This window comes from Macrotis lagotis, chromosome 8, assembly GCF_037893015.1.
Source record: "Macrotis lagotis isolate mMagLag1 chromosome 8, bilby.v1.9.chrom.fasta, whole genome shotgun sequence".
Lineage (NCBI taxonomy): Eukaryota > Metazoa > Chordata > Mammalia > Peramelemorphia > Peramelidae > Macrotis > Macrotis lagotis.
Genome location: NC_133665.1, coordinates 196,447,407 through 196,459,848, shown reverse-complemented (window position 1 = coordinate 196,459,848; position 12,442 = coordinate 196,447,407). Strand labels below are relative to the sequence as shown.

The window sequence follows — 12,442 nt, the reverse complement described above, 5'->3', positions numbered from 1 at the left end:
GGAAGGGCCTCTCTGGCCTCTCAGGAAGAACCGAGGCTCGGGCCCTGGTCTAAAGTCCCTGGTTCTGTCCTTTCCAGGTGATGGCTGGTGCTGTGGGCTCAGCTGCCTGGTTTTAGCAGGACCTTGCTGAGGGTGGGGTCAGTAGAGAAGCTTGAACTCTGATTTTCTCAGAGGGAAGTTGAAATATTAGTGATTCATAATAAAACCTCCCAAATCACTTGACTTTAAAACAAATAAGCAAACTCATCAATAGCCACCAGGGCAGAGAACTGAATTGCCCATCCCCATCCCCCCTCCCCGCCCCCCACCCCCCACTCACACACAGGCACACATACACACTCTCCATCAGCTCATCTTGGGTCAGCAGCTCAAACCCTGGGATTGAAACTTCTTCCCAAACCTCCTGCCCACATCCAGTGTCCATCTGGCTTGGGAGTCTAGTCTAGTCTCCAGAGCCCTCTGTCCTGGGCAACCTTTGCCCTCTCTGGCTGCCCTCTGTCTTTGAAAGGGGAGGCTAGATGGTCCCAGCATTCTGACATTCACCCTCAAGATGCTAGGAGACACCTGTATTAGACTGGCTAGGACAATGTTATCTCCATCCAGAGGAAGAAAAACAAAATAAAACAAAAAACTCCCAAAATAACAACAAAACCAACCCTTCTGACTCCGATGAACACTTTATAAAAATTATCTCTTATGTATTTCTCTCCTTTAATCCTAATTCCTCATGCCAAAAAGGACTATTCTGTAAACATGTTTATCCAAAAATAAAAAAAAGATGATAGGAGAACCATCAGTGTTTTTTTCTGACATTAACCCCTCATTCTCTGCCATTTTACAAAACAGCCAGTTCATGTTGACCTAAATGAATCCATCCAGCAGCTGCTTAATAGACAAACAGATTTCTTTGAGAAACTCAGTTCTTTTTTTTTTATTTTTTTTTTAGGTTTTTGCAAGGCAAAGAGGGTTGAGTGGCTTGCCCAAGGCCACACAGCTAGGTAATTATTAAGTGTCTCAGGCAGGATTTGAACCCAGGTACTCCTGACTCCAGGGCTGGTGCTTTATCCACTATGCCACCTAGCTGCCCCAAACCTCAGTTCTTGATCAAATCTTGATCCTGCTCAAAAGCAGCAAAGGTCTGGTGGGGAGGAGGTCAGGAGTAGGCCCAGGCTGCCCAGATCCGAAAGTTGGCATTGGCCTCTCAGCTGCCTCCCCACCCCCAGCCCCTCAGTTGGGCATTTCTGCCTCTGAGTTCTCCTGTCCATTCTCTGCTCCCTATCCCCTAGTCTGGCTTTTCCAGCTGGTGTCAGACCCAACAAATGGCAGTGACTTTTGGCAGGGCAGGGAGAGAAATAGGAAAGTCAAAACTAAAGGGCTCTCATTCAAAACAGCTTCACTGATGACCTTCACTGCTCTAGGGGATCATGACTTGGTATTACCTTGGATTCAGGAGGGACATTTGTGCTCAAAAAGGGAACCTGGCACCATTTAGGGGTGGGGTTGGGAAAAGGAATTCCAGCTTTACCCTTAGTAGAGGGAGGGGATCCTCAAATCCTCAGAATCCTGTGGGGAAGATGAGGCAACTCCCCCCATCTCCCCGATAATTCCTCTCTCTCTCTCTCTCTCTCTCTCTCTCTCTCTCTCTCTCTCTCTCTTCCTTCCTTTCTCCCTTCCTCTTCACCCCCCCCCACTGCCCCATTCCCTTGTATTTTTAAAAAGAAACCACAAGTCTCTGGAGATATCCTGTCCCCAAAAGGTTCTTAAAGAAAATGTCAAAGATGTGGTGTTGTTTAGTGATCAATGGAAATGAGATGGAATTTAAGTCTTAAGAGACAAGATCTTGCCTTCAGGTAAAGATGACATTGGTATAATAATGAAGTCGATTTGCCAGCAGAGAGGGCTGACTATGCTGTCCTGAAAAGTCAATCAACGAGCACCTACTGGGTGTCTGGGCCCATGAACTTAGAGCTGGGGGTGGGTGGGGGGAGGCCCTGTCCCCAAGGAACTCAGTCTAGGGCTCCTTCCTTCCTTCTCCTGTCCTGGGGTGAGAAGCAGCCTGGCCCTTCTACACAGGGCCCTTTGTTCATTAGATAGGAGCCCAGGCAGGGCCCTTGGCAGGGCAGGCATGTTCTGCAGGGGGAGAAGCCAGTGGGCACAGCCAGGGATGGGTGTTCAGGAGGAGAAAATGAAGGTTGAGGGATGTGAAGGGGCGGAGTTGGAGTCAGGAGGTGCCTGGCCATCTGCAGGAAGAAGAAGGGGGGTGGCATCTGGCCATCTCCTCTTGGTGGACCAGGCAGCACTTCTCCAGGATCTGAATACTGAGGCAGCTCAGCCCTCAGTCTAGTCACCCTTCCTGCTACTCTTAGGTGGACACATCACAAGCAACCGTGGCTCGAAGATGCTGAGGGACACAGGGAGGGGACTGAGGGAGGGGGTCATCCCTGCTTCCAACTGCAGGCAGGCAATTCAGAGGAAAAAGGGAGATTAGGACAGTGAAAGAAGGTTGAATTGTTTATTTCTTATTTATGTTAGGGGAAAAGGGAGGAAAGATTAGACTCCCACGTGGAAGAGGGGATTGTGACAGCAGATGATGGTCCACTAGAGACAGGAAATTCTCTTTTTGGTCATTTGATCAATGACCAAAACAAAATGGGCTGAAACCCAAAGTAGTGAATAAATGATGGTAATTCCCTGAACAATTAACTGACTCTGCTCCATGAATTCATTTTGCCAAGTTGGTCAGTCAATAAACATTTATTAAGTGCCTGCTGTGTGCCAAACTATGCTAAGTGCAGTCTGAAAACGTGCGGGACCTGGAAAGAACTATCAGAAATGAATGGCAAGTTGCTGCCAGTGATTAGTGAAAGCATCGCCACAAGAGGAGTGCCACAAGATTGGTGAAGGATAAGTTATTCCAGTGGTTAGAAAAGTTCTATAGGTATGTGAACTTTGGCGCTCTTACTCCTGCTGAGTCTTGGATCACATTTTTTTTTTGGTTTGTTTTTGAAAGATTTCATTTATTTTGAGTTTTACAAATTTTCCCCTAATCTTGCTTCCCCTCTCCACCCCCACATCGTTTCCATGCTATACATTGATCTCAGTTGAATGTGATGACAGAGAAGTCATTTCCTTAAGGAAGAAAAATAAAGTATAAGAGATAGCAAAATTACATAATAAGATTTTTTTTTAATTAAAGGAAATAGTCCTTGGTCTTTGTTCAAACTCCACAGTTCTTTCTCCAGATACAGATGGTATTCTCCATCGTCGATGGCCCCCAAATTGTCCCTGATTGTTGCACTGCTGGAATGAGCGAGTCCATCAAGGTTGGTCATCGCCCCCATGTTGCTGTTAGGGTGGACAATGTTCTTCTGGTTCTGCTCATCTCGATCAGCATCAGTTCCTGCAAGTTGGACCATATTATTATAGGAACCATGGAGACAGAGAATAGAAGCTCTTGTCTTTTTCTTTGCTACCACTTGTATGCCACATTAACTGGACAATGTTATTAGACAGGAAGATGATGGGTTCAGTTTGGAAGGGATGAGTTCAAAGTACTGACAGGGCAGTCAGGTGGAGTTAAAAATTAAAAATTAATTAGTTAAGGGGGAGGAAAGGGAAAGGAGAAAGAGAGAAACAGACAGAGACAGAGATAGAGATAGAGAGAGGAGAAAGAGGAGAGAAGAAGAAAAAAGAAAAGAGAAGATAGAAAAAAGGAGAAACAGTAGAGATGGAGAGATAGAGAAAGACTCCTCATTCTAGTCCATCTTTGTACCCCCTCATCCCATCTTCAGGAAGAGAACAAAGGGCTACTGAATTCTCCTCTAAGACAGAGATTAAAACCTCAAATCACGTTTTCTGCCCCCTTCTCCCCACTGCCCCTGCCATGTAACCTGGTTACCCAAAGGGTCCTGGAAGTATTGTAGATGCCCCAGCCCTAGCTACCTCAACTCCTTTTCCTCTCTATATCCCAGAGAAAGCATAGCAGCTGGGGTCTGTTTGTAGAAAGGAGATGTTCCCCCAGGGTGCTGCCACTTATGGCCTGTGCTGCCAGGTCTGGGACTGGGCAGGACAGGCTGACCTCTTGGGCTTTATTGGGCCCTAACTTGGTTGAGTTTTCTTTGTCTCTTGGCTAGCTCTTGGTCTGAAAAGTGCCAGGCCCTGCAGGAGCACTGTCTCCACTTGCCAAGCTTCTTAGGAGGCAGGTACTTGGCTCTGGGAGGAGGCTGATAGTATTTTCTGCCATCCCCCTAGAGGAGATACTTCTCTAAATTCTCTTCAGGTTGGGGGCTCAGCTCCTACTTCACAGAGTCTTTCCTGAGGTTACCTAGGAGCTCCTGCCCACAGTAGACCCCAGGGTGATGCCCACCTTCTGGGCAGGCAGGTTGTGCCCCTAACCCTGTCCTTGTAACTGTATTTAATCTCAACTCTTTCCTATCCTTAGCTTAGCCATCCAGCATTGACATGGCACCCCAGGGTTGAGTCTTCTCTCTTTAGAGCCTCACAACAATTGAGGCCCATCAATTTTCTTATCATTTCACACTTGGACCTGCTGGGGCTCAGAGGATCTGGGTGATGATGGGGAGACTAGGAATTGGGCCAGGGAGGCATGTAGTCAGAGGGCACTTCAGTTTCAAATTCAGGGTTCCTTCCATTGGACCATCTGTCTCATACTTGTGCTATCTGTGGAAAAGTCAGGCATTTGAAACTTTCTATTCAAGTAGTTCCTGGGACCCTGTTGCTTGGACCTCCCCTGCTCCCACCCCAAGTTGACAGTGTCCAAAAAACCATTATTCCCTGGGCTCAGTCATTGAACCAGGTGGGAATTCTGGTATTCCCCTTTTCCAGCCCCATTTCTCCATCTGATTCATAGGGAAAGAACAAAGATTTTAGTTTAGTACTCAACTGGAATTAAGTGCAGATAACCCCCCCCCCCCCCCCACACACCTAGTCATCAGGAAAGGAAATGAGACCAGAGGATGCTACCTGTTCTCTGAACTAAAGGCAGGGATTCCATCTCTGCAGCTTTGAGCTTGGGTCAGAGCAGATCTCATTGAACAGCTGTGACTCCTGCCTGCCCCTCACCATCTTAAAGTCTCAACTCAGCCCCCAGAGGCTCCCTGGGGGCACGCAGGGGGCAACCCTCCTTATTTTGAGGTCCTGCTATTGACCTAGGCCAGGAGAAGGGGCCTCTAGTTGCTGTTGGAAGTAGTGGGGCAGGGGCGAGGGTGGTGACCAGCTGGACCTAGGTGCTCCTCCTGGGGCAGGGAGGTCCTCCCCCTGCTCCTCACCCCCTGATGCGAACAGGGCCATTGAATTCAATACAAACCTTGGTGAGTGGGGCCGAGGCTAAATGCTGGGCATGCAGAGACAGACACCAAACGGTCCTGCCTTTCATGGCAGACATTATTTTGGGAGCCTGGACTTTCTGACCACGCAGTAATGACTAACCTATAAAAAAGAAAAGAAAACAGGAGGGACTCTGGGACTGTGGCATTTTTAGGGCCAGCCCAGGATCATATCTCAGTTTTCCAAATTATCCCACTGGTCTGAGTCCTCTCCGCCCATGGACAAGCATGTGTGGAGCCAGTCCTGACCCCTTTTCTTTCCTGGCCCTTCCTTCTCCATGGCTCCCAGCAGAGAGTGTTCCGAAGCCTCCACCCCAGGCCCTCTAGCTCCATGGGTGTCAAACCCTCACCCAAGGTCAGCGTCAACTCTTCAAAGACAAACCCCCTTTGCCGACTTTGTGCAGCCCCTGCCTGGCACTGGAGGAGTGAGAAAAGGAGCGGGGAAATGAGGAAAGAGGCAGGATGTCAGTGAGGGTGAAGATGGTGAGTCTGCACACCCTCGGGACTGGTCTGAGAATTGTGCCCGAGTCACCGAGTGTGGGAGTAAGTGGTCCAGAAGGACCAAGGCCAGGGCTGGGAGGGGAATCTCCTGGTGTCCCCATGCCCTCCATGCTGCTCTTTTCACGTCTCCTTCTTAGGAGTTGTTCCCAGGTACCCGGGGCCCGAAGGGAGAGTCTGGGCAGGGTCCACACCAGCAGCCAAAGCCCAGAGCCCAGTTTCATACTTCTCCACTTCCGCCGTTTCCTTCCCCCTTAGGTTGAGTTGAATCTTCCTGCCAGTGTGCCAGGGCTGGTGGAGGAACGGAGGCTGGAGCAGGCCCATCATTTAGCGCTGATCAATACTCAGAGGGGCATTTATCAGGGGCTGCCTGGCCCCGGATCAGTGTGGGGAAGCATCTCGAACAGAACGTCCTAGAGAGAGTTTCGTAGGGTGTCCTGCTGACTGAGTACAAGGCGGGCAAGCTTGCCATCTGTCTGCAGGCTCTGGGTGGTAATTAGAGCAGAGCCAGTCAGGGCCGGTGGAAGGGGGCTGTCAGATGCACTTGCCTGCCTTAGGAAGGCGGTTTTCATTTTCTCAGCTCATTTGGAGCTTTGCAGCAGCAGCATCAGCAGGTGGGAGGGGGGAGGCACTAGAGCCAGGGGGGAGGGGAGGGCTAGAGGCGTGCACGGAGAGGGGCCAGGACCTTGGAGGTTGGGGGCATGGAGGAGGGGGAAGAGAAGAGAAACAAAGAAGAGAGGAGAGGGGAGGGGAGGAGGAAAAAGAGGAGGGGGCCAGAGGAGAGGGGAGGCAGGAGAGGAGTCACTTTGGGCTGGGCCTCCCCTTCCTCCTGAGGGAGGCCGGTCTCTGGGTTCTCTCTGCCCTCAGTGCTTCGCAATGGCTGGTTTCCTTCCCCGGCTGCTTTCCCCCAGGTCAACACACGTTTCCCCAGGCTCTTAGGGCTCCCCCACTCCCTCTGCAGCCTCTGCCTGGCTGTTTTGGGGCCCCTCTGACGGGGGGGGGGCTGCAGACTGGCTCCCCCCCTTCCCATTCCTTTCTTCCTCAGAGCTCCCCCCACCTTCCTCTTGGCTTCCAGACTGCAGGAGCCCACCTGCTTCCCTCTTCCTTTGTTCTCGCTGTCACTTCTTCATGTGCATTCTGTCACGCCAGGGATCTCACCACCGATGGACAGGCCGGCGGTGGGGGGTGGGGGCCGAGGGAGGAGAGTGGGAAGGGTGCGTGTGTGCATGTGAGCGTGGTGTGCGTCCATGTGTGTCTGTGTCTGGGTGTGTATGTGTGAAGGTGTGTCTGTATCTGTGTGTGCGTGTGTCCGTATGTGTCTGTGTGTGTCTATGTGTGCGTGTGTGTCTGGGTGTGTCTTTGTGTGCGTGTGTGTCTGTGTGCGTGTGTGTCTGTGTGTGTCTTTGTGCGTGCGTGTGTGTATGTGTGCGTGTGTGTGTCTGGGTGTGTCTGGGTGTGTCTTTGTGTGCGTGTGTGTATGTGTGCGTGTGTGTCTGGGTGTGTCTGTGTGTGTCTTTGTGTGCATGTGTGTATGTGTGCGTGTGTGTCTGGGTGTGTCTTTGTGTGTGTGTGTGTATGTGTGCGTGTGTGTCTGGGTGTGTCTTTGTGTGCGTGTGTGTATGTGTGCGTGTGTGTCTGGGTGTGTCTTTGTGTGTGCGTGTGTGTATGTGTGCGTGTGTGTGTCTGGGTGTGTCTGTGTGTGTCTTTGTGTGCGTGTGTGTATGTGTGCGTGTGTGTCTGGGTGTGTCTTTGTGTGCGTGTGTGTCTGTGTGTCTTTGTGTGTGCGTGTGTGTATGTGTGCGTGTGTGTGTCTGGGTGTGTCTGTGTGTGTCTTTGTGTGCGTGTGTGTATGTGTGCGTGTGTGTCTGGGTGTGTCTGTGTGTGTCTTTGTGTGCGTGTGTGTATGTGTGCGTGTGTGTCTGGGTGTGTCTTTGTGTGCGTGTGTGTATGTGTGCGTGTGTGTCTGGGTGTGTCTTTGTGCGTGTGTGTGTATGTGTGCGTGTGTGTCTGGGTGTGTCTGTGTGTGTCTTTGTGTGCATGTGTGTGTGTGTATGCGTGCGTGTGTGCCTGTTCCCCCTAACACACCAGCACGTGAGAACCCTACGCTTCTGCCGTGGCCTGCCGGGCAGGACCTGAGAACTGGGAGACCCAATGGGGGCTCGGAGGGGCTTAGGCCACTGTTTTCCTTACCTTGAAGACCAGGCCACCCTCTCCAGAGGCAGGTCTGGGGGGCTCAGGCTCCCCCTAAATATTGTGCTCATTGGTCTAAGGAAGGGCCTGGGGGCTCAGTCGCTGACCTACCCCCAACCAGAATGGGGGCGCTGTTGCTTCACCTCCGCACACGCCAAGGGGCCGCGGGGCTTCTGGCAGCTCACCTCGGTTCTGCATTGTACAAACCACCCCGAACCTGGGAGGGCCTCGGCTCTTGTGGGTGGTGTCCTTTACGGGAGCAGTGGGGTGGTGCCGAGGACCCCTGCCCTGCTGTCGCTGGGGCCTTGAGAGTCCCGAGGTCACCTGCAGGCCTTGGGAGAGAGTTCCTTCAAGAGCAGGAAAGGACCAAGCCAAGCTGGAAGAGGTGGCCAGGGCCCAGGGTCCAGTTGCCCAGTTCAGGCTGGCCCCTGGGTGAGGTCACCAGCACGCTGGGCGTAGACCAGGGGGGTGGGTCCTGCTCCGACCCTTGCCGGAAGCCTTTGGGCACCTGATGGCCCTTGGAGAATTGAGGCATGGGTCGGGAGCTCTCTGCCCTTGGCCCTGGGACCGAGCACCGGGGCAAGCTGATTTTCAAGCTTCTTCCATGGTTCAAAGCCTGTTGGGGGAGCTTTGCCATAAAATAATGAGACTGATTTAAAAACAAGCCAAGAGAAGGCCTGCACGGTGCGGAGGGGTGCCCCCTCCCGGGGTCCCCCTGGGACGTTATTACTGCCAGCTGTAGGAATTGTTCCCGGCACAGTTTGGGAGGGGCTCCCCGAAGGGCCTGGTTGTCAGAGCTATTTGACAAGTCAGTCACACCCCATTATCTTCCCCCTCCAGATGAGCTCCCCAGCTTGGACCCCTCCTCCCTCCTGGCCCCTGCTCCCAAGAACTGCCAGGATGCGCCAGCACTGGGCATGGCGAGGCGAGCCTTCCCGCCTCCGGCAGCTCTCCTCAAATGTGTGAGCAAACAGCTGGAGGAAGAGCCACGGGACACGTTTAAAAATTTGCCCAATGGGGCCTCATTTATTTGTTTCTATGTTGGTTTCATCAGGGGAATGAATTTTGCTCCCTCTGCACAACCTCTGGCTCGTTTGAAGTTGAGACAAAATTCAGGTTCCCAGAATCTGTATGGGTCAGGAAGCATCAAGGTGGACTGTGGCGAATCAGGACCGACCTCAAGTCCCACCTTGGAAGCTAGGTGACCTTGGGCCAGTCACTTGGTCTCTGGCTGTCTCGGTTTCCTCCTCTAAACATGGGGAAAATCACCCGCCTCCCCCCCCCCCCCCCATCAGTCCTGAAATTCTGGGAAGGTTCTTGCATAATTATGGATGCTCCAGTGCTCAGAACTCCCCCTCACCCCCAACGTGGGACTCTGGGAGTGCCTAAGCTTTGGCACGTGGTCTCCCACAGGAGCTATCCTCTAGAGCACCTTTTGGGGGTGTCCTGGGTGGTCTGGAAAAGCCTAGGGGCTCCTCACCCCGAGGTTTATCTCCTCCATTCCTAATGGAAACGTCGCAAAGAAAGCACTTTTTTGTTCCCATCCAATGGCCAGCGCCCGGAGATGTCTGAAGGCTTGGGGGTCACAGGGCTCGACTCCCTGTTCCCCAGGCAGGCTTTTGCCCCAGAGATGCTCTCCAGCTTCCCCAATTTTGATTGCTTGCTTTTCCCCAGCACGGAGAAGCCCGGCTTCTCCAATAGGTGATGCTGTCTTTCCAACGTTGGCTCCTCCACAAGCTCCCTGCTTGCGAGTGTCGGAAGTGGGGCGCCCAGGCTGAGCTCAGCAGCCTTTCCAGGCCAGTGGGAAGTTTTCTTCCTCCAACTTTCCTTAGCTGGCATCAAGCTCCAATTAACACCCCCCCACGTGCACACCTAGCATGCCCACCCAGTGCTCACACACATCCACAGAGGTGTCTACCACACACTTATGTCCACTCATGCACACTCACCTAGGCTCACAACACACAGGCTCACGACCTCTCTCTGTCTCTCTCTGTCTCTCTGTTTCTCTCTCTCTGACACACACACACACACACACACACACACACACACACACACAGTAACTTCGAACTGCCAACAACACTCCCAGGGGCCTGGAAAGTAGGTTATTCCTCTCCCTCGAAGCTGCTCCCCTCCTCCCTTCTCGCCTTTCCCCTCCTCCCTCCTAGTCTCCCCTCTCCTCGGCTGCAGGGGCAGCAGCAGCAAACATCTAGCCCATCTCCCCCATCTCCCCATCTCCCCCATTCCCCCTCCTCTTCCCCATCTCCCCCATCCGCCCCATCTTCTCCTTCCCCATCTCCCCCATTCCCCCTCCTCTTCCCTCATCTCCCCAATCCCCCTCATCTTCTTCTCCTTCCCCATCTCCCCCCATCTCCCCCATCCCCCATGGTCTCTCAGCACAGATATGTCAGCAAAAGTCTGGAATTGAAATTGGGGAGCTCATTTCTGGCTCCATTTGACTAGAGCTCAGGAAATTAAATGAAGGTGAGCGATTTCCAAGGCTTCTTCCTGCAGAGAGGCTGCTCAAATCTGAGCTCCCAAGTCAAATTCCTTTTATTCACGGCAGCCTCCCTCCCCTGTAACCTTGCCTCGGAATCAGCCGCAGACATGGGGGGGGTACCCTGGTCTCCGCAGCCTGGGCTTGGGGAGATCGGACTGGTTCTCCAGACTGAGAATAAGAGGGCACCCTCCAGGCCCTGCAGAGGCTTGACCTCCCTCTCCATGACCTCAACTCTCTGGCCAGAGGGACACAGGGGATGCTTCCTGCTGTCCTCTGCCCAGGTCCATTCTAGGGCCTGCACAGTGGGGTCTGGGGGCTCTGTAACGTGACCATAGAGAAATGGAAGCTTGTTATCTCAGTTGGGCTTCCCAACACCCCCTGAAAGGGAGGTGCTACCACGACTCCCATTTTACAAAGGAGGAAACTGAGGCAGGCAGTGCAGTGACTGGGCCAGGATCATCCAGCTGTAGAGGTCAAAGGCAAAACCTAAACTCTGGGCTTCCTGCCCCAGGTCTGAGGCTCTGCATCATCCATCTCAGGGGTCTGGGAAGGATGGGATGGTTCCCTCCCTGTATCTGAAGGGCTGTTGTGGCAGAAGGGATGGGCCTGGCTCTGTTCAGGCTAGGGGAGGGTACGGTGAGGTTCACCAAGATCCAGACAAAGTGCTTTCCATATCTGACTCCACAAGATCCAGAGGATGCCTGTGAGGGCAGAAGGGGGAGCACCTCCTGGGGGTCTCCCCTGAGATGTTTGGTCTTGGGGAACTCAGGGACCCTAAGATAGGAGCCCCATTCAGCATTGCCCAGCAGGTGGAGAGGCCAGTCTGTGGGGAGAGGCTGGAGGCTTGCTGCCCAGCTCGAGGCTGGACTGGTGCCCGCAAGGATGGAAGCTCCTTGAGGGCAGGGGCCTGATGTTCTTTGGATCCCCAGAGCTAGTGTAGAACATGATACACGGTGGGTTTAAGAAGCGCTTATTGATGCATGGCCTGATTGACTGGGGGCATTGTTCCTCCCCTCCTCCCCCTTCCCCACTAAAATGGAGGCTCTTTGAGGGCAGGGGCTCTTTTACTGTATCTTTGTCTCCCCAGTGGTCAGCACAGTCCCTGGCATACTGTAGGGGCTAATAAATGCTTGATTTGGTGATTGAATGACTGACAACCTTTGCAAATTTTCTTTCTACAAGCTCAGGAGCCAGTCTTGAACCAGGGACTCTTCTTGATTGCCGATGCCATGCGGCCTAGGCAGGCATCATAGACCAGGCTGACCCAAAGGAGCCTTATGTAGCCTTCTTTTTGTTTCCCAGGCTGCTATGGGTCAAGGATTTCTAGGATTTCTTCCACCTCAGCTCTGCCCACCGTGAAGAGGTGCCTCTCGTCCTCAGATGGGATGGTCCATGGAGCACATACTCAAAGCTCTCCTGGCCTAGGAGAGTCGGCCCTTGAGTTCCTAGGACATTTACATCAGAGTGGGACTTTCTGGGACCAATAAGCACCAGTTGATCCCAGAACTGGCCATGACAGAAGCGGTCTGGGTGGTCTTTAGGTTGGTGCTGGGCTCCCTGTCACAAAGAGCCATCTTTCCACTAGAGTTCTGCCAGTGTTGCCATAGAGCTATAATACCTGGACCTCCATGGCTCCCGAAGAACCAGCGACAAGCATCGCCCAGAGGCAAGACAGAGGCATGTGGTACATAGAATGCTGCCATGGAGCCCCAAGAGGGGGATCCAAAGAAGTGCAGGGATGGATGACTCTGCCACTTTGGGGACTCCATGGGGAAAAAACAGATGAGAGTCCCACCAAATGGACCAGGGAACCTGGGTTATGGATGCGTGGGTAGGGAATGTCCACACTGACAATACCCTACTAGTGCGGGAGAAGGTGTAGCTTGTCTTTCTCTAAAGGCCTTTCTGA

General features: G+C 52.8%; 1 long non-coding RNA gene across 3 annotated transcripts; it reads right to left on the bottom strand.

Annotated features, from left to right (window-relative positions):
• Positions 1–3,032: 3,032 nt before the first annotated feature.
• Positions 3,033–8,735, bottom strand: LOC141495113 (uncharacterized). 3 transcript variants are annotated; one of them, XR_012470669.1, is made up of 3 exons: positions 8,219–8,735; positions 5,327–5,448; positions 3,033–3,400 (listed from the first exon to the last, which is right to left on the bottom strand). It is a non-coding gene; the product is annotated as an uncharacterized LOC141495113 (long non-coding RNA). The 3 variants fall into 3 exon arrangements; XR_012470670.1 differs by lacking the exon at positions 8,219–8,735 and adding an exon at positions 8,034–8,198; XR_012470668.1 differs by lacking the exon at positions 8,219–8,735 and adding an exon at positions 6,934–7,012.
• Positions 8,736–12,442: the final 3,707 nt, after the last annotated feature.